This window comes from Podarcis cretensis (assembly GCF_951804945.1).
Source record: "Podarcis cretensis genome assembly, chromosome: 2".
NCBI classification, from domain to species: Eukaryota; Metazoa; Chordata; class Lepidosauria; order Squamata; family Lacertidae; genus Podarcis; species Podarcis cretensis.
Window position 1 is genome coordinate 78,661,391 of NC_137171.1, and position 22,625 is coordinate 78,684,015.

A 22,625-nucleotide genomic window follows, 5' to 3' on the forward strand; every position below is an offset into this window, starting at 1 on the left:
TATCTTTCTGGTATAATTCCTCTGTGTATTCTTGCCACCTCTTCTTGATGTCTTCTGCTTCTATTAGGTCCTTACCACTTTTGTCCTTTATTATGGTAATCTTTGTACGAAATGTTCCTTTCATATTTCCGATTTTCTTGAACAGATCTCTGGTTCTTCCCATTCTGTTGTTTTCCTCTATTTCTTTGCATTGCTCGTTTAAGAAGGCCTTCTTGTCTCTCCTTGCTATTCTTTGGAAATCTACATTCAGTTTCCTGTATCTTTCACTATCTCCCTCGCATTTTGCTTGCCTTCTCTCCCCCACTATTTGTAAGGCCTCGTTGGACAGCCACTTTGCTTTCTTGCATTTCTTTTTCATTGGTATGGTTTTAGTTGCTGCCTCCTGTATAATGTTGCAAGCCTCCACCCATAGTTCTTCAGGCACTCTGTCCAGCAAATCTAAATCCTTAAACCTGTTCCTCACTTCCACTGTGTATTCATAAGGGATTTGGTTTAGATTGTATCTTACCGGCCCAGTGGTTTGTCCTACTTTCTTCAGTTTAAGCTTGAATTTTGCTATAAGAAGCTGATGATCTGAGCCACAGTCAGCTCCAGGTCTTGTTTTTGCTGACTGTATAGAGATTCTCCATCTTTGGCTGCAGAGAATATAATCAGTCTGATTTCGATGTTGCCCATCTGGTGATGTCCATGTGTAGAGTCGTCTCTTGTGTTGTTGGAAAAGCGTGTTTGTGATGACCAGCTTGTTCTCTTGACAGAACTCTATTAGCCTTTGCCCTGCTTCGTTTTGATCTCCAAGGCCAAACTTGCCAGTTGTTCCTTTTATCTCTTGATTATCTACTTTAGCATTCCAATCCCCTGTAATGAGAAGAACATTCTTCTTTGGTGTCACTTCTGACATTAAAGGGAAAAGGATCCCAAAGGGAGGAGAAGCTGGGTCTGCTAAGGGATAGGAGAAACAGGTTCTGCAGAAAATGGTTTGGAAAAAAGAAAAAAAACAGCGCCCTTGTTATTTCGCAAATAATAACCTCCCTTTGGTAAACTGGGCGAGGCCGGGCTTTGAGATGTGCTAGGCAAATCAGTTTCTCTCATTTTTAGGACCAATTTCTGTCCAGAATCTGTAATAGCATTCATCAATTTCCATACATTTGAACTGTCACGGCTTTCTGGGGTTTTTAACGAATCAATTTGTTCCCCCCATGCTCCAGACATCTGAAATGTACTGGTTCCTCCTTCCGCTCCCCCTGTCTGTGTCTGCCAGGCTGACATGTCCTCAGGCCATGCTGGATTTAGTTGTTGATCAAGCACCCATTTTTTATCCCTTTTCCTCTACTCACCGTGAGTTCCTTTCGTGGCGTGCTTTTCCTGCTGGCTCACGTTCAGATTCTCCCTCAGTCGTTGCCTTCGCCCTGACGGAAGCCCACGCCGAAGGCGGTTGCCCCTCTCCTTCGGAAATGATGTCCGATTGGCGCCTGGAGCTGGAACAAGGTCCCTCCGACGTGTTCCCCCGCCCGAGCCGGCAAGGCTCTTTTGGGGTAAAAAAAACCCTACTGGCCTGTATGATCCGAGTCACGGCACCAAATGTTGCAGGTGAGCGTGAGCAGGAACTCACTAGGTGCAAAATAAGGATCAGGCAGACTCAGTAATAGGAGAAAAAGAAGGTGAAGTTTATTGCCAGGCAATAAGGACCCAGTTGGAATCTCTTCCAAAAGAACTGGGACCCCGATTCACAGAAATCCAGAGGTCTTTATACCTGAGTAGATCACAGCAAATCATAGATCATGAGACAATCATGAGACAGTCACAATATTGTCAGCAAGGAATAACCAATTAGCAAGCTTCTGGCCATGCGTCCAGCACCTGGTCAAGCACTGGTCAAACACCGAGTTCAAGTTCTGCTTTCCGATGCTTGTAGTGACACTCTGTCTAACCTCTCCCCTAGTTATGACAGGACAGGGAGTTTGGAGTTTTTGTGGTTTTGCTCTTCCTGTTCTGTGGACTAATTTAGCCTGTATCTGAGGGGGTTTTGTACCAGAATCTCTGATTCACGTCTTCCCCATGTCCAGGGTTCACAGAAGTAGTAGGGGAAAGGTCGGTTCTTAACTTCTTGCTGTTCCAAGCAATATGCAGTTAGCTAAGGCACAGCTTCCCTTTGATTCAAAATGGATTTTCAAACACTGTAAGCCTCAATTATGTGTGAGCATATATGAATATATTGATTTCTGATAACTGATTATATGAATAGCATAGGGGTAGCCCTCCTTCCTTGCCTCACAGGATGTCAATATTTATTCTTGCCATCTCATTTTTGACCACATCCAACTTACCCAGGTTCATGGTTCTTACATTCCAGGTTCCTATGCAATATTTTTCCTTACAGCATCAGACTTTCCTTTCGCTTCCATGCATATCCGCAACTGAGCGTCCTTTCGGCTTTGGCCCAGCCACTTCATCAGCTCTGGATCGACTTGTACTTGTCCTCCGCACTTCCCCAGTAGCATGTTGGACACCTTCCGACCTGAGGGTCTCATCTTCCAGCGTCATAACTTTTATATGCCTGTTGTCTTTGTCCATGGAGTTTTCTTGGCAGGGATACTGGAGTGGCTTGCCGTTTCCTCCTCAAGGTGGATCACGTTTGGCCAAAACTCTCCACTATGACCTGTTCATCTTGGGTGCCCTGCTCGGCATAGTTCATAGCTTCTCTGAGTTATTCAAGCCCCTTCGCCACGGCAAGGCAGTGATCCATGAAGGAGGATACAGTGGTACCTCAGGTTATATACGCTTCAGGTTACATACACTTCAGGTTACAGACTCCGCTAACCCAGAAATATTACCTCGGGTTAAGAACTTTGCTTCAGGATGAGAACAGAAATCGTGCAGCAGCAGCGCAGTAGCAGCAGGAGGAGGCCCCATTAGCTAAAGTGGTGCTTCAGGTTAAGAACAGTTTCAGGTTAAGAACAGACCTCCGGAATGAATTAAGTACGTAACCAGAGGTACCACTGTATACCATAAGGACAAGTTGTTACATTTCTGGTAATAATATTGGGACTATATGACAAGATACACATTAAAAAATAATAATAAATCTGTAGCCAGAGACGCAGGTGGCGCTGTGGGTTAAAGCCTCAGCGCCTAGGGCTTGCCGATCGAAAGGTCGGCGGTTCGAATCCCTGCGGCGGGGTGCGCTCCCGCTGCTCGGTCCCAGCGCCTGCCAACCTAGCAGTTCGAAAGCACCTCCGGGTGCAAGTAGATAAATAGGGACCGCTTACCAGCGGGAAGGTAAACGGCGTTTCCGTGTGCGGCTCTGGCTCTGGCTCTGGCTCTGGCCAGAGCAGCGATGTCACGCTGGCCACGTGACCCGGAAGTGTCTCCGGACAGCGCTGGCCCCTGGCCTCTTAAGTGAGATGGGCGCACAACCCCAGAGTCTGTCAAGACTGGCCCGTACGGGCAGGGGTACCTTTACCTTTACCTTTACCTAGCCAGAGATTTTAAAAAGTAAATTTAGAGTCTGTGAGCTGTAATCACCACTTGAGATCTACAGCTAATCTAGGAGGTAAGGGGGAAATATAATTCAGCAGTGGGAATTGCAGAATATTATATCATATATGTGCTATATTTCCTTGGCAAGTAAATTAAGCAAGTAAAACTCTCCTCTATGATGTTACACAGTGTCCTACACCACCTTTTGTCTAAGGGCTTTTTTGCACAAGGCTTAAAGTGGCTGCTGCCTCAGTTGTGCTTGCAATGTGATTGAAACATCTACATTGGCTAGAATACCAATTTCCATTAGAAATGCTTCACCTCACCTTCCTCTTTGGCATTAATGGCAATCCGAGTAGCCAGTGCAAAACACAGTAGGAAGGCGCCAAGATAATTAATGCTTACAACAGCCTAGGGCTTTCCTGGCATTGCTCTTGCACAGCACAGAACACAGGGCTGGCCCACCCATGAGGCAAGGTGAGATGGTGACCGCAGGATCCACAGGGGCAGTATATCCCAATGTATAGTTTTATTCCCTACTTGTTCCTATTGTTCTTCACTTTAAAACCTAAGCATTGAGCACATAAAAAAGCTAGCCTTGCTCTTAAAACCCCACACTTCCCTCTTTAGCATTGGACCAACGTCACCCATTGTTGCTACAACCCTTCGTTTACAAAGAGACAATTTAACTCCAATATGATGTGATATAATATAATATAATTTTTGCTACCTCCACCTTGAACCAGTACTTAGTTCTGATTGACATTTTCACCTCTGTAAATTTGAGTCAGTCAGCACTGAAGCTGAGGAAGTAATACTAACAGAGCAGCAGAGTTACTTGATTAAAAAAATATGTGCCAGATGGAGCTAGGGTGTCACACCTGAACAGATGTGTTGAGGATGCTGACACAGCTTGCTAAACTGCTTGAAAAACATTGGTCACTTAGAACTGTAAAAAGCAAATATATTTAGGATACAATCACAGGCTGCGAAAACAAAACCCTTAGTCAAGGATTAACAACCTAGGCTCTTCCCAAAAGCAAAACCAACAACAATGCTTTTACACATGCAGTTGGCATCTGTATCTTGTACACTTAACCTCTCCCTATTGTGGTACGTGCATATGAAATGCAAATTGTGGCTTCAGTGGGACAATTCAGATCAGAAAAGTGTCAGGCGCCCCAGACTTTGCTTCCATCAGTGGAAAAATCAAAAGCAGACTTCTGCCCATCTTGCAGGCAGATGGAGGGGATACAGCTTTTGCTGGGACAGCCCACTGCAGTCCCCCAAATCCAACTCCCAGATTGTTCCACATGGCTGAAGTACCCCTAGAACAGTGTGGGAGATGTTGCTGGGGGCTGAAGTGGAAGGGGGATCTATAGAGGCCCCTTTCAACAGAATCCCTCCAATGGATCCCTCAATTTTGAACCTGATCAAAACCTTTCCATGGACAGAAGGAACCTTTTCATCTGTGGAAGGTGAAATCTTGATCAACTTCTGAGGAATAAAAAATCTAAGACACAACAATTGTAGTAATACCAAACAATTTATTTTGAAGAAAAAACAATTTATTCCTGATGTATCACATACTTGGTACTTTCAAATGCAGCTTGGGCATTATGCAGACCATTGCATAATAGATGGTGAATATTTATTTTTGCATGCTCAGTATATAAGCCTCTTAGCAACAAAAAAAAATTGTAAAATCCATTATTGTGCATCCAGAAATTTTACTAAACTTATCAATTAATCTGATTATTTCCAATAGGAATGTTTTAGGACTACTAAAAAACATCAGCAAATCATCTGCATACAAAGCCAATTTAAATTCCAGTTGTTCATGCACAAAACCATAAATCTTTATATTCTGTTCCTAACATAGATCAAATATCAATGGAGAAAGAGGGCAGCACTGTCTTTCTAAATCAAACAAATATGAAGGGATTCTAATCTAAGATGCAATTTAGGGATGAGGTACAAAATTCTAATCCACTTCATAAAATCCTGAGGAAATCAAAAAAATTCCCAAAGTAGCAATAATAAATTGCAAAGAAATATCATCAAATGCTTTTTTGACAGCAAGAGATATGATTGCAGCTGCATCCATTCTTTTACTATGTAAAGCAACCAATTTAGTTACTGGTCTTAAATGAGCAGTGAGGTAACAGAAGAAAAAGTAGTTCTTCCGCATTTCACTCTATTGCCACCTCAGCCGGTGCTTGCTTCATGCTATGAAGAATTCTCTGCCTCAGCTGGATTTTGGAATTAATAGAATTGTTCTTCATGTTGACTACAGAATATAGCTGGGAATTTCACACAGAAAAAATATGATCATATTCTCCCTTACCAAATGACAAAGGCTTGTCTCTGCTCAGAAATCTCTCATGAAGAATCTGGAGACATCAACACATGATGCTGTCCTACACCCCACTGAGGCTTCCAACTTTCTCTGGCATGCTGTAGCAGGAATTCATTAACTGTAAATCACAAAAATCTCATAATGTAAACAGGAGGTCTGCCAGCAGTACATGTAGGACCTGCAACATGGTGAGCTTGCTCTATATCTAGCTGATAATCTTCCAACAGCCCCAATATTTCATGTAATATGTCATCTATAAATTTAAAAGTTTGTTTTTCTTCAGATCCTTCCAGGGAAACCAGTAATACATAAATAATTTATTTGACTGGTTTTCATATTGATTTATTCTGGCCACTGTTAAAATTTCTTGTAGTGCTGCCACTGCGTCATAAACTGCAGACTTCTTTTCCAACTTAGAAATTCTAGATTCTGCCTCTGTGCCAGGAGAAGCAATCATCTCCAAGAGCGCTGAAGTTGAATGACAGAATATTTAATCAGCTTTAGCAGCTTTAATTACCTGCCCACCTCTGTAATGATCAACAGAGCATTAGGCTCTTCAGAAACCCTCAATGTATTAGCAGCTGAGGGAAAGGACTGGTTCAGTGACCTATTGGCAGAAGCACTACGAGTTATCAGAAAGCCATTCTACTTGGATGCTGTTAAAACTATGAAAAAATACAGCTTTCATAATTAATAGGAAAGGGGGGGAGGAGATAATCACCTGTTTATCTGGTTTGGTTTGAACAGTTATTAAGAGACAAAATAGGTGAGCAGTTGAGGCTGAAAGAGCATCCTACTAAGCCACCATATAGAACCAAAAATCCAGCATAGATTTCTTAAGGAGTGGCCTTGCCACCACCTGTCTTAGGTGGCCTATCATGTAAAGTGGTACTGATCATCTCCCTGGGCCAACTGGCTGCCTCCTCTGTGCCAGTTTTCAGCAGCCAAGAGGAACAAGGATCTGGAGTTCTGAGCTGCACCGGACAAGGCAGCCTCAGCATGAATGCTGACATCTCCCCAAAACATTTTTTTCCTCTTTCTTTCTTTCTTTCTTTCTTTCTTTCTATATGCTACCCATCTGCCTGGGTTGCCCCAGCCATTCTGGGCAGCTTCCAACAAAATGACAGCAAAACATCAAATAAAAACTTCCCTATACAGGGCTGCCTTCAGATGTCTTCTAGGAGTCTGATAGTTGTTTATTTAATGTTGCTGGGTTAAGTACCAGTGTTGTAACCCTTCATAATTATTTCCATTAACAGTTTAACAGAAAGACAAAGCTGCTCCTTTTAAAAGTATATTGGTTCAGCAATCAAAATTCCAACCATATCTTCCCATTTTTTTCTGAATTTATCTTTCATCATTCCATCAATATTCAAAGTAATATTGTAAATTTTAATTCATAATCCTTTTCTTTCTTCATGTTCTTGTGATAATTTTTCAAATTATGTTAAGTTCTATGTCATATTTTTTCCTCATTTGGAGTGATATAACTATGAAACTGCATCTATTGAAACCATTGTGGTGTGTTATTTCCCAACCTGTATCTATCCTGAGGGAGATTTCCTTGGTATTGCAGTAAAGGTTGTGTTCCACCCCCATTCACTGCCAAGTGGTGGCAAAATTCCAGGAGGTTCCAGGCACTCACCCAGGGTTGTGTTTTTGTTGGGAAAGAGAGGCATAGTATAGACTAGTGTATTTAAGAAGGATGTTTATTTTACACATGTTTACACCTAAAGCCTTCAGTGGAGGGGGCACAGAACATTACGCCCCAAAAGTGTCTCTCGTTGCTCCCCTCATAGCTTCAGTGACCTTGGGTCCAAAGCAGATCCCAGTCACAGCCCCCAGAGTCTTGGTACAGCCTCCTACAGCCAGTCCCACATGGAGTTCCCCCTACTTCCTCCTTGTTGACTTCCAGCACACCTTGCAAATCGCAACACCTCCTCGTGTGTCTGCTCACACACACACCCCTTCTCCAGACCTCTATTTTTTAAAAGAACGTTTTTTTCCTGTGTGACATCGTGTTCACATTACCCTGGCAACCTGTGTTTCACAGACCCAATAATCTTCCTTTGAACCAGAACCTTTGTCTTGCTTAACGACTCCCCCCCCCCCGCTCCACTCCCAATGCAGGACATGTATTTTTTAGACTGAAAAGCTATCTCTCACCCAGATGAAGTCTCCAAGCATCTAGTAATTCCTTTTCTTCTTCTTCTTCTTTTTTTGAGATTTATTTATTTATTAATGTTCTTATGTTACATCGGTAAACATTATCATATTACATCACAAGGCTTATTATAATATAATTTTCAGCATGTCTCCTGGCAAGGTGGTATCTGAAGTTGTTACGGGTTCATATAGACAGTCTACCTGCTTGGAGGTGTTTAAAAGGTTGTTTGGAGTCGTTGCAGGATCATGTAGGCAATCAAACTGCTTAGAGGCAACAGGTGAAGGAGGCACAAGATTGCAGAAAAACTCCTCCAATGATGAGATAGAAGGCTCTAAGGTCTTAGCTGGTGAATCCAGCCCAGTAGGCTTCAAAACCTTAGACATAGGTTCTGAGGCATTAAAGGAAAGGTCTTCCACAGAAGAAGTACGACCACGTTTTAGGTTCATCATGCTAAACCCCTTGAGCGGCACGGTTATCTAAGCGTCCTTCAAAGGCCAAGCAAGAGCTGGTGGGAGGCTAGGGAAGTGCGGCCGGGGCTGCCCAAGTTACAGCTAATCAGGTTGTTAAAGAAGCTCATTAAGGCGATTTATGGCGCTGACTTTGCAAGCTTCCACAGGGTGAGTTCCTGGCGTTATCATCAAAACATTATCGAGCCAACTTCCAGGGAAAAATAGGAGCGGAGTAACTTACAGCATGAACTGGGGAGGGAGAGCTCCGGCAAGCGCGTCTTACTTCATTGCCCGTATACAAAGTTTATATACAAAGTTTATATAGCTAAAGGAAAAAAAAAACCAGGGACAAAAAACTATCCCTAATATTTACTAATGCTAATGATGAGTGCCTTTACACCCATAAACTCTGGTACCCCAAATCTGTAACAGTATGTTTCATTGAATGTATTTTTGCTATATACAAGGCCTGAACTGAGATAATCATTCTCAAATTATACTCTGATTTTGTTCAGTTTCCTCACTAAACTCTTATCAGGACTTTTCTGTCTGAACTTTGCCCTATCTAAGTAACTTTGCAAACATCCCCCCCCCACAGCAGTTTCCCCCTTCAACAATAGGGTTTTGACACATCAGGAAATATAACCTATTAAGCCGCTTCTTTCTGAAACACAGACTGGAGATTCATGCCAAGCAAGCCAACAATGATTATGAATCATCATTTCATATGAAAAGCAACAGAACATTTAACAGCATCCAAACGAAGCAGAAGGGAAGACACATGTCTTTGTGTTGCCAGTAAAAGAAATAAAATACAGCCAAGCTATCAGGCAAAGACAATCCAGATCCCAGTTGGGTAGCATGATGATGTGCAGCTGGGACATAAGGTGGGGAACAGGCAAATTGTAGTGCCAGCCTGGAACTGGCACAGTGATGCCATCAAGTGACAGCTGTGGCTTCAGGATCCATATACATACATGAGGCAACACTCTGTGTTCCTGCAGCACTGCAAACCTCAGTCTAACCCGTGCAGATGATTTATTTTGATAGTGTTTATAAAATTACAGAGAAGAATTTCACCTGCCAGTTGTTTAGCAATCTATTTTGTTTTTGTATCCAACAGTGAAGGTCCCCTATTGGTTCTGCTGCCAAGTGTTCCAGTGATTCAGAAATTAAGTCTTCAGACAATGGTTGTGCTCACATATAATAGATTGGTCATTGGCTTTCCCGTATCTTGGGTGGGCCATTCTGGGCATCTCTGATTTAATGTGTTGCTGTGCACGTACCTCTTCTATCCTCTTGATATTTGTTCTACATGCCCGCTAGCTTCAGAAATAGTTTCAAGGCTGCAAAAGGCATGGAGGCTGCTCATGGTAAAAACAGTTTTGTGAGGAAACATATTTTCTATTTTCTCAGTTCAGACAAATCCTCTGAGAGGTATCTGTCCATACTGGGTTTTCTGCAGCTGAATTATTTTGAGGTACAAGAGATTGAATGAACCTTTAATTTTATTGGTTTGGGGGAAAATATTTATATGTAATAAAAAGCCCTTGACATTTTAATTCTTTGGCCAACTGTAGAACCAGGAAAGGTACGATCAGTATAGTGATGAACTAGCACATTGAATGAGAAGCAATAGATTTTGGTTCATCTTATACTTTTTAAATGCTACAAGGTTCAGGATCAGGAGGCCTCCTCTTATAATGTATTGAGGGGGAAATAGCTGTGTTTGGAGTTGTTGGGAAATTTAAGTAAACATTGTCTGCTAAACAAGAGGTACACAAGGCCTGTGACCATGGAGACAAGGCAAAGGGCACTCCACTGCTTCAGAGTGAGTGGTAGCAAATTGGGACAAGCATCAAAGCTCTCAGAGAATCTCAGCCTGTACTTTAAGCTAGAGTTATATCTGCTGCCAGCAGAACCATCCATTTGGATATCTAGTTTATGTATGATGGTTCCCTATCCTCCTGCAGGTCAAAGGGTGCTCAATTATTCAAGACATGCCTTTCAGCCATTGATTGATTGGTAATATTTCTGTAACTCCTATCATACATAACAAGGTGGCGTAAGAAACAACAACAATAAAATGGCATTCAGAATAAACCCTCTGTTATTTTAAAAGAAAAGTTTTATAGACTAGCTAGTCAGGATGACATGCCTTGCATCAGAGTGCCTATCTATCAGGGCAGTAATGCAGGGGGAGGATATACATATGCTAGTGTAAAGTGTACATAAAAATGCATAAATTAGAGAAAATAATTTTGTTTTCCCCAAATGTATTTATTAGACAAAACTGTGTATATTAGAATAAATTTGCTGATGAAAATTCATGTGGACTTTTTTTGGAAGAAATGCAAACAGACGTGGAAATGTGGGGAACTGAACATAAGACTGGGAAAAGAACAAACAGAGAAACTGAAATTGACAGATTTGTCCATCCCTAGTTCATATGAGCATTAATGAATTGGCTCCACTAGAGCAACTGCACCGCAGTGACCTCCTCATCACCTCATCCTGCCCCTTTCCAGTAAGTAGAAGTGGCCCATCTGTGAACAGGTCAGATGGACTAAACTTACACCATCACTGAATATTGGCCATGTTGGGAGGCGCTAATGGGAGTTGGAGTTCAGCAACATTTAAAAGATGTTCCCCACCCATGTGTTAGATGTTACCCAATTTGGCAAGGAAAGAGAGTGCAGATGACTAATGATTCCTACTCTTGTCGCATCTTACTAGAATTTCAGCCAGATCTGCAAGTTTTTAGAACAGAGAAGATGGGGGGGGGTGCCAAATAAGAGAATGCATGAACATCAGGGCCTTCTTCTTTCCTAAAACCATTCAGACAATCAAGTTCCCAAACAACACTGTCATAAGGTCACAGAACAGAATTAGCCCTCATCAAGCCCACAATTGCAGCCATCCAACAGTCTAGGGCCTTCTCAGCCATTCCCAGTTCAGATATTACAGAGAAATAGAGTTGGGTATCATTAGTGTACTGATGACACCTTCCTCAGAAACTCCTAATGATTGCTCCCAGTGGCTTCAAAGTGTGGGTACTAACTTATAAACTCAGTGCTAGATTACTTAAAAGACCACCTTGTCCATTCTGCACCCAATAGATCACGGCAGACAGCAGGCTGGTTTCTCCTGCACGTTTCAAAGGTCTCATAAGCCTCCTCCGTAGCAATTTGAAGCAGGGCTTTTAGTGTGGCCAGCCTGCTATCTGCACTTTCCAGAAATAATTGAGGACATTTTTTGTTCAAACAGGCTTTCACAGCTGGATAAATGGACTTTTACCACAAGTATCTACTTTACTAGAAGTTTAGCCTTATTTTTAAATGTACTTGCTGTTTTTCATTTTTTTAATTATTTTTAATTAGATCGCCTTGAGACAGTTGTTTAGGTGATTAATAAATCAGTGATGATGGCAATGAAAACAACAACAAAACTATGGGGAAACCAGAAGAAGCATGATGGGAGGGGTGGAGCTAACAGAAGAACAGACACAACCCAACAACACTTCTTTACTCATGCTGCCCCTTTATGACTACCATGCCTGAATAAGGGCTTACCTGAATAAGGGGAAACTGATGGTGATTCATGCAAAATCATGTTGACCATTTGTTGGAAAAAATATTGCTTTGGTGAGGATTTTAGCAGTCTTTATTTGGTCAAAAATGTGTTTAGAATGGACTACTTGCACATCTGTTTCCAGAACAATGTGCATTTTTTGAATTGTCTTGGAACTGTAATGTATTTACCATGTTTGTATAAAGCTTTATAATTTATAAAGCAGTTCACAACATTAAAAGCGGGTACAATCAATCAATTCAAGGAAATAAATCTTAGCGAAGCTGGAAACAATTCCACAATAACAACTGCTAGTTTGATCCTCAGTGGCTATTAGTAAGCAGGAGCCTTTTGCGTGTCTGTTTTTTAAAGCCTGCAGGATAAACATATTTTTACCTGTCTCCAAAAGTAAGGTATGGTCAAATGAACCTGGATGAGGGCATTCTTAAATACAGAAGGCAACAACTGAAAAGGCCCTGCTCCTAGTGAATGGGTTGGAATCTTACAGCCACAAAAGATGGAACCCTGAACAGTGCTTCTCCAATAGATTTAAAAAACACTAGGGAGAAATGTTCACAATCGTTTTGCTAGCAATATGTACTACTGAAGGAGCATCTCCACCCCCTACCCCCCGTCGCACTGAGATCCAGCGCCGAGGGCCTTCTGGTGGTTTCCTCATTGCAAGAAGTAAGGTTACAGGGAACCAGACAGAGGGCCTTCTCGGTAGTGGTGCCCACCCTGTGGAACACCCTCCCTTCAGATGTGAAGGAAATAAGTAGCTATTCTATCTTTAAAAGACATCTGAAGGCAGCCCTGTTCAGGGAAGTTTTTAATATTTAATGCTGTATCATTTTTAATACTTGATTGGGAACCACCCAGAGTGGCTGGGGAAACTCAGCCAGATGGGCAGGGTATAAATAAATAAATTGTTGTTGTTGTTGTTGTTATTTAAATTCTAAACATCAGGAAGAACTTTCTGACAGTAAGAGCTGCTCAACAGTGAAACAGACTCCCCCATGAGGAGGTGCACTCTCCTTCTTTTGAGGTTTTTAAGCAGAGGTTGGATGATCATGGGTGCTTTAGCTGAGATTCCTGCATTGCAGGGGTTGGACTAGATCTCAGGGTCCCTTCCAAATCTACAATTCTGTGGTTCTATGATTAATACTTCTGTTGTTAAAAGGGAAAGCAGTTGGTCAAATATCTGTTATGTATGAAATACTATTGCAAAACCTTATTAGCCAGTTTTTGTTGAATGGTTTCTTTAAGTGTAAAGGTTCATCATTGTTCCACCCAATGTGTATGTCTTTAAGGGGCCAGAGCAAGGGCCAGAGCAAAATAACGAGACCCAGCTTTACAGCTGTGAAACATAGCAGGTGCTGCTGAGTTGTACTGATTAAGGTGTGTCAGCATTTGGTTGTAGTATATAAGGAGCAGCACCTAGCTCTCCCATTACCCTGGGGGTTGGGTTGGTGGTTGGGTCTGGTTTGTTGTTAATGTATTTAGTGTATAAGGAGTTTTTGTTTTTTGTAATTAAAACCTTGCTTAAGTTATTTTTGAGTCCCTTTCTTTTTAATGCATGATCTCCCCAGCAAGCTCTCTGCAGCGCTACCATACTGCAAATAGCCAACATCTTTGGTTATGGGCCCAGCTGCTGAGTGGATGACTGCATATTTTTGGACTCTGAGAAAGGTTTGAAAACTCCTTCTCCTGTTAGTGTAGTTTTTGTGGGTCTGGAAGATTTCCAGAATGGTTGACCGGGTTCCTGAAGCTGAGAAGGCTCTGGTCTTCCCACAGCTAACAGATGAGAACTATAGTTTATGGTCTTTTCGGGTGGAGGCGCTTTTGACCTCTAGAGAAGTATGGACCTATGTAACTGATGACCCTCCTGACCCTGTAACAAATGCTTGGTCGAAAGGAGATGCGAAAGCCAGGGCGATAATTAATTTGGCAGTTAGCGACCAGCAAGTAGTCTATATAAGGAATAAGAAAACTGCCAAAGAAATGTGGGACAGTCTTGCAGCAGTGCATGTTAGAAAAGAGTCAGCGTCTGCATTGACGTTTTTCAAGCAGTTGTACCAGACTAAGTTGCAGCCTGGTGGTGATTTGGCAGCACACTTGAGACGTCTGGAGGCAATACGCAGCGAATTAATTCGAAGGGACATGGACATACCTGATATTCAGTATGTTTTTATCATTCTTTGTTCCCTTAACGAGGACTTTGATGGTATAGCTAGCCAGATATCTGCCGTTCCACCAGCACAATTAACTGTGGAAGGGGTGACGGCAAGATTAATGGGCGAGTTGGATAGAAGGGAGGCTTGTGCCATAAGCACTCCTATTTCCAGAAGTAATGAGGAACGCCATATGCAACCTTTTGGTGATGCGACTGCATTTAAAGCTGCAAAGCGTTGTTGGTTCTGCAATAAGCAAGGACATTTTGCAAAGGACTGCAGATCCAAAAGAAAGCAAAGTACTCCTAAGCCTGTTTCTGCTCGTCAGTCACGGTTGTCATCTCAGCAGCCAACATCGCACCGTAAAGACAGAAATGAGCCGCGAGCTTTTCATGCTCGGACTGCAGATCATAAAAGAATTAAAGGTGCCAAGTGGAATTCTTTTATTGTGGACTCGGGAGCCTCTCACCACGTTTGCAACAATCGAAGCTTGTTTATTTCTTTCGAAGAGGAAATTGGTAATGTACATTTAGCCAATTCACAAGTCTTGCAGTCACTTGGCTGAGGTACTGTTAAACTTGATTCTTTAAATATTACAATAGCGAACTGCATTTACTGCCCATCAGTGAACAATTTATTATCAGTAAGGTGTTTTGCTCGTCAAGGCATAAGTGTGCGTTTCTTAAATTCAGTGTGTGAGTTTTTTGAGGGGAACAAACGTCTATTGTATGCCCGGGACTCTGATGGTTTATATAGACTGTATTTTCGCACCTACTCCCAATCGCCTATAAATTGCAGAGCAGCACAGTCAAGCCAGGGGTTGAGGAATGTAAGGCCACATTCTGGGTGTGTCCACGAGGCGCACAGAATTCTGGGACACTTGAATTTTGCTGATGTAATTAGGACGAAGAATATTGTTAATGGCCTCAACTTAAAACCATGTAAATTCTTTATACAATGTTTATCCTGTTGCAAGAATAAGATTAAGGTTGCACGCAAGGGTAGATGCTCAGATAGGAAAGTAACTGAGCCATTTGAGCGTGTACATTGTGACTTAGTTGGGCCACTCCCACCATCATTAGGAGGTTCAAAGTACTGGCTCACTCTCATAGACCAGTATAGTAGATATTGTTGGACTTATGCAATAGCTGACAAGTCCCAAGCATTTGAGAAGTACAAAGTTTTTTGCAACTGGGTAAAAACGCACTTTAACAAACCAATTAAGAACCTGTTTTCTGACCGGGGCGGGGAATTTGTTTCTGAGGATTTTGAGAAATTCCTGGAAGCGCAGGGGACTACTCATGAGTTATCTTGCCCCCGAAGTCCCTGGCAAAATGGGCTTGTTGAAGTTGTGCAGCGTGACTTACAGGCAGGGGTTAAAACGTATCTGCACGATGCTAATCTGCCCAAAGACTTTTGGGCTGAAGCGCTTAATGCATTTTGTTATGTTAGAAATCGCAGTTATCATTCTGGTTTAGATGTCACCCCCTATGAGAAGCTGTTTAAAAAACGCCCTAATCTGAAATACCTACGCATTTGGGGTTCAGATGTAATTATGCATTATCCCGCTAAGCAAAAATTGGGTGAGCGTAGTGTCCAGGGCAAATTAATGGGCTACCAGCAGGGGGCGTACAGAATTTACATACCAGCAACTGGCAAATTTCATATTACCAGAAGCATGATACAAACTGTAAATTGGAATGGAGTTGCTGTTTTCCAAGATACTGACGGTATAGATAGTACTGAGGAAGAAGAGGAAGCAGCAGCAGCAGCAGCAGGAAATGGTGCTTCTGAATTAATGGAAAAAGACAAAAAGCCTGTTGAATCTGATAATTTGTTTGATGATTTAAAGTCACAGGCACCCGAGGGGAGGTTAGATTCTCTTGATTTTTCTGACCGTGAGCTTAGCCTACAGGCACCTCCTCAATCTGACAGTGATGATTTACAACCTGAAACTAGTGATTTACTTAGTCCCATTAAGTCTGAGGAGTCTGACTCTCCTTCTGGACTGAGACGTTCAGATAGAAAGAGGCAGAAGCCTCAACATTTTGCAGATGAACATTTTAATACTGTGTATGCCAATAAGGCGGTTTTTGAGCCAAAAAGCTACAATGATGTTCAGAATTTACCTAAGCACCAAGCTGCAAATTGGTATAAAGCTATGAACTCTGAGATAGCTTCTTTAAAAGAGCATAACACTTGGTCTCTTGTACCACAAACCCCAGATATGAGACTTATTGATTCAAAATGGGTTTATAGAGTTAAAATGAATGACAAAAATGAAGTTGTAAGGTACAAAGCAAGATTAGTTGCTAGGGGTTTTCAACAAATTTCAGGCGAAGATTATGATTTGTGTTATTCACCAAGTGTAAAATATGAAACAGTTAAGCTTTTGTTAAAAGATGCATCACAACGTGGACATTCTGTTTATCACCTAGATATAAAAACTGCATATTTGTTTGCAGATTTAAAAGAACAAATTTTTATGCGTGTCCCTGAAGGCATAGACGCTGCTGAAGGTTTGGTATGCAAATTAAATAAATCCCTTTATGGTCTGCACCAAAGTGGAAGGAATTGGCACCAAACTTTAGCAAAAGAATTGCTGGATATTGGTTTTTCACAAGGAAAGGCAGACAACTGTGTGTTTATAAAGGAAAGGGCAAACTCTGTAACAAAGATATGTGTGTATGTAGATGACGTGTTAATTTCTACAAAAACTAAACAGGAATATGAAGAGGTAGTTTCACAGTTACAGAAGAAATTTGATGTGGTGGAATTAGGCATAGCTAAAAATTACTTATCCATGCAAATTGAGAAAGGCAAAAATGGATCTTTTCTGGTTCATCAAACTGCAAAAATTGATGACCTTGTTGAAATGCTACGTTTGCAGTTTGTAAAGAAACTAATTGCTGACGAAATGACTGTATTTGAATATGTTCCAGGTGACAATCAAATTGCGGACATTTTTACAAAAGCACTTCCAAAGGTTACGCATGAAAGACATGTACAAAGTATGCTTTATGTTTTTGTTCCACAATGATGAACCGCAGGGGAAATGTTGAATGGTTTCTTTAAATGTAAAGGTTCATCATTGTTCCACCCAATGTGTATGTCTTTAAGGGGCCAGAGCAAGGGCCAGAGCAAAATAACGAGACCCAGCTTTACAGCTGTGAAACATAGCAGGTGCTGCTGAGTTGTACTGATTAAGGTGTGCCAGCATTTGGTTGTAGTATATAAGGAGCAGCACCTAGCTCTCCCATTACCCTGGGGGTTGGGTTGGTGGTTGGGTCTGGTTTGTTGTTAATGTATTTAGTGTATAAGGAGTTTTTGTTTTTTGTAATTAAAACCTTGCTTAAGTTATTTTTGAGTCCCTTTCTTTTTAATGCATGATCTCCCCAGCAAGCTCTCTGCAGCGCTACCATACTGCAAATAGCCAACAGTTTTCATTATAGGAAGGTCAGCACTCCTTAGAAATCAGAAATATGGTTATAATTCAAATGCAAAATTGGCATATATATAATTCAACATCTTGCATTTCTTAAAGAGAACCAGCTGGAGAAACTTTTATAATCATGTTGGTGATCTGTTTCCACTTTAAGCTCACATTGGTATTTAGCGTGAATCTTATAATACAATGTACTAGCTTGCATATACAGTGGTACCTCAGGTTACAGACGCTTCAGGTTACAGACTCTGCTAACCCAGAAATAGTACCTCGGGTTAAGAACTTTGCTTCAGGATGAGAACAGAAATTGTGCGGCAGCAGCAGGAGACCCCATTAGCTAAAGTGTTACCTCAGGTTAAGAACAATTTCAGGTTAAGAATGGATCTCCAGAACGAATTAAGTTCTTAACCCGAGGTACCACTATAAGTATCGTTCATATTTAAAGTTAAGTATAAGGAAAATATTGATTGTTTCAAATATAGTTTGAGCATACTAAAGAAAACACACTGCAAGGGACACTAGTTGCTTACATACATTAAGCTACAGTGTATCTCAATTACATATTTTCACATTTGCCAGATCTGAAATCTAGCATCTTCTTTCAATTTCAGTTTTCTAGAAGCAGCTCTATTCTACATCATGAATTAACTTTGCATTTTCCTCAGCCACAAATCCATGGGCACAAAAAGTCATGCCCCCTCATCTGCATTTTATTAAACTTTATTAAGATTCCCACAGAACTTCTTTATAGCTTTCGACCTGTAATTCACAATTATCCCAATCACTCTGGCTCTTCTATAAGCCAAGCATTTTACACCTCCTTGACTGACTGATTGATTAATTAATTAATTAATTAATTAATTAACTAACTAACTAACTAGAGAGGTTCGAGCAATCTTCAACCCAATTATTTTAACTGTTCCATGCTGAGATCTATCAAGAATTCAAAAATCAAGCAGATGGGGGCTAAAAGTGTGTTTGGCTAAACATGTGTACATCAAAGCTATCGAGGCCACTCCCAGTTCCTCAGACATGCCTTTATCTTCATGCATTGAGAACATTAGAATGGCAGTTGTCTGCTTACATACACACAACTTGGGTTGGAATAGAATTCCTATAGCTGTTAGAAGAAGAGGGACTATACAGGAACATAGAAAACTACCATAATACCAAGTCAGATCACTGGCCCATCTATACTGTTGCACACCACCAGTGATGGCCTTGGGCTCTCAAATTTCAGCGGTACCCTCCATTCTAAATCATAGCTGTGGCATCCCCAACAGTGCCCCTGAGGTTCTGCGCCCAGTGCAACTGAATTGGCTGCGCTCCCCTAAATCTGCCTCTGATACCACCCCATGGGCATAGCCAAGCGGAGGCAAGGGGGCAGCTGCCCCCCCCAATCAAGTAAATCAATAAAAATGCTTAACAAACTGAGGTTCTGCCCCCCACAACATGAAGCCTGCCCCCACAACATGAAGCCTGGACGTGATATTATTGCTACCCCTACAACTGCCAATGGGAAGAGAGAAAATGAGCAGTCTTACTGACAAATCAGAAGACAGAATGGTTTCAAAACAATTTAAACTCCAGGATAATAGATAGATATGCAGCAGACATCTAACTTGTTAAAGGTTGGTGCCTCAAGTTGGCTGTGTGCATAGTTGGACTAGATTAAGGTTCCCAGATGTCCCTGTTTCCCGGGGACAGTCCCTGGACTTACAAATCAGTCCCCATACAAAATCCATTGAAGTTGAAAAGTGTCCCTGGATTCATTGAAAAAAAATCTGGTAACCTTAGACTAGATGACCCTCAGTATCCTTTCCAGCTATACAGTTCTATGATTCTATGATCTTTCAGATCAGTCATGACAGGTTTAATTCATCCCAAACCATAACAAAATTAAATTCTTTTTTTGTTGTTGCCATTATTTAAATTTAAAAAACTTTGCAAGTTTCAGTCTTCACCATGAAAGACAAGATAGCTCAGGCATGAAGGAATATATTTCTTAATCAGAGGATAAATCACTCTCATTGCATTGCACAGGTTGCATGCAATTTGAGCCAGCTGATCATTTCCGGGAGCAATGTAATTTGAATTTCATTTTTATTGCATTAACCTTTGTTTCCTTATATGAGATGGCTCCTTACACTAACAAGTTTTGGGGCACAGCAGTAATCAATCAATCAATCTTTTTATTCGACCGTCAGTCAGAGAAAAGAATACAAATACATTTGTCAATACACAGTTAAAACATCCAAGAAGATTTTAGAGCCTAGCCAACACTAAAAAGGGCTAAACAGATAGCCCCATGTCAATACAATCAATTATGGTCTTGCGACGCTTAAAGGCTAAAAAAAGGAATTTGGCTACCAAGAAAGGTATAGCTCTAGTGACATTATTCAGCAAGTATAAAACCTGGTTTTCTCCGGTTAGGAAACTAAGTTGACATAGGAGTGGGTCTATGAAGTTTTGTCTAAGCTCTGCATAAGAAGGGCAAGTCAAGAGAATGTGTTCGGTGGACTCAACCACACTGATAGCACAATGACAGGTTCTCTGGGCGTATGGTACTCCCCTGTACCTTCCCCACAATATCGCAGAGTCAAGGACATTTAATCTAGCCGCTGTAAGAAGTCTGCGGTATTCCACATAGTGGATTTCTGCAAGGTAGGGGGCTGGTATGATCCGATAAATCTGGTCTCCTAGGAACATCCCAGGTTTTACCTGGGCTATGTCCTCTTGTCTGGCAATATCACTCAGTCTCCGGGATATCACATCTCTAGCTTGATTGTACGTCACAGACTCAAAGTAAAGGTGAGACAATCCACAGGATTGAACCTCGTTAATGACCTCCCTTTCCCACAATGATTGAAAATCATCCCTCAATATCAAGGGGGCAATACCCACTGGTTTAAAACAAAGCTTGAGCCATAGCCAGAGCTTCGTCTTCAAGGCCACGTACCGTAGAGCTTGCCAGCCGACCTCTAATCTCATGACCGCACCCGCTACCGAGGGGGGAATCCTAAGGATGGCTCTAAGGAATCACGTTTGAATAGAATCCAGTTTCAAAAAATCTCTACGGGAGCCTAAAGAGATGCCCACCAAAAGAAGGGGGAGGATTTTCATTTGAAAGAGTCTCAAAGCTAACTTCACTGATTGGGCCTGATTCTTAGCATATAGAGATCTAATCTGGATGGCTGCTTTAGATGCATTAGTTGTTATATAGTCTCTATGGGCCAGAAACGACCTATTTGACCGTATTACTTGTCCCAGATATTTAAAGCAGTTAACCTGCTCTAGGGGAATCCCGTTCATTGACCATCGATAGAGTCTCGGTCGGGCAGAGAAGACCATGATCTTGGTCTTAGCGTAGTTGGGTTGGAGCTCATGCTGAACACAGTATTCATGTAGAGCTTGCAGCATTCTCTTCAGTCCAATGGGGGATCTGGCAAGAAGTGCGGCGTCATCCGCGTACAGAAGAACATTCAGAGATCGTCCTGCTAATTTGGGGGGGTGGAATGCATCATTGGCCATGTGAGTCACCAGTGAGTTAATGTAGAAACTAAACAAAGCCGGGGCCAGTAGACAACCCTGTCTTACCCCTCTGGTGGTGGTAACAGGGTTGGAGACTAGGCCTTTATTGTCTAGCCTAATTCTCAAAGAGGTATTTGTATGGAGGCTGATAATCAGATGGAGAAGACGGCGATCGATCTTTGTAGCAGCCAATTTTGTCCATAGCTGCTTTCTAGAAATTCGATCAAATGCCTGCTTAAGGTCAATAAAAGCCACATGAAGGACCTTTGGGGCTTTGCCGGCATACTTTTCCGCCAGGTGATTCAAGGTTAATATTTGATCTGTGGTAGATCTTCCAGGGCGAAAGCCCGCCTGTTCATCGGCAATGATATTGTCGTCCTCCATCCATTTTGATATTTTGTTTAGCAAGTACCTCGAGTAAATCTTCTCAATGACATTTAGCAAGCTGATTGGCCCGGGCACAGCAGTAAAGACGAGCATTAATATTGGCTGTGGATGCCCACCCAACCCGATTTATGGCCCTGATTTACTGATCCAGATCATGCCCAAACCAGATCGTGCCCCAGAAAATACAGATCTCCAAAAATCCCACTGATTTCCAGTGGAAAGCCAAAGCAGTCCCAGCTTTCTCATTTTGTCACAAATGGAATCTGCAGATATGGTAGCCCCTACAGAGTGGATTAACTGTTTCAGACAGGTAGTTCCAGGTGATTTCATGTTAATCACCTTTATTTTTTATGTTTTCAAAGTAAAATGGCCATTTTTATTTTTTATTTTCCCCCACGTAGGGGCATGAAATTTTACAGGCCTGCTAGCCCCTACAACAGGGGATTCAGACTGCCAAATTTCAGAGTTGTAGCTTTTATGCTATCCATCTTCAAAAAAGGTTCTTTCTTTTTAAAAAAGACTGTTGAGTACTTAATTCTTCTGTGTTTGGCCTTTCACTTCTATAACAGTTTTGAAAAACAGTTCCCTGGAGGCACACCCTTGCCTGGCAGGCACTGAGATGCGTCTCCTGAGTGATGCAGGGCTGATCTGCAAAGCAGCAAAATGGGCAGGCATGTAGACAGGCAGAGCAGCAGCAAGCAGAGAGGCATGCCATGGGCAGGCAGCATAGGCAGGCAGAGCCTAGTAGGCAGCAGGGGGGAAATAACATGCACACAAAACAACCCGGGACTCTTTTGAGGGGCAGATTGTCACAGCCAAGAGAAAAAATAAACCATGGAGCCACAAGAAGATGCTGTCACATAGGAGGCAAATTGCCAACAGCAGGAGCAGTGAGTGAGAAGGGAAATAAAGTATTTTATTTAGTTATTGCCTAAGTGTTCTCCTAAGTTAACTGTTAGGGTATAAAACAACAGAGTATTAAGGATTGATTAGGAAAGGATTGGCATAAGCAGTGCTTTTTTCCTATAAAAATACTGTATTGGCCCGATTATATTATATAAGCTGTACC

The 22,625-nt window shown here is 41.8% G+C and overlaps 1 protein-coding gene across 3 annotated transcripts in view; it reads left to right on the plus strand.

Annotated features, from left to right (window-relative positions):
- Nucleotides 1-22,625, plus strand: part of HRH1 (histamine receptor H1) — a 97,316-nt gene that overhangs the window by 51,445 nt on the left and 23,246 nt on the right. The window contains exons 3-4 of one of the 3 annotated variants that reach the window (XR_013836270.1): nt 10,802-10,979; nt 11,833-12,624. The exons of the other annotated variants lie outside the window; for them this stretch is intronic. The gene's annotated coding sequence lies outside the window, so the exon portion shown is untranslated. Of the gene's footprint in view, nt 1-10,801; nt 10,980-11,832; nt 12,625-22,625 lie in introns of those variants that run through there. 3 annotated transcript variants of the gene reach the window in all.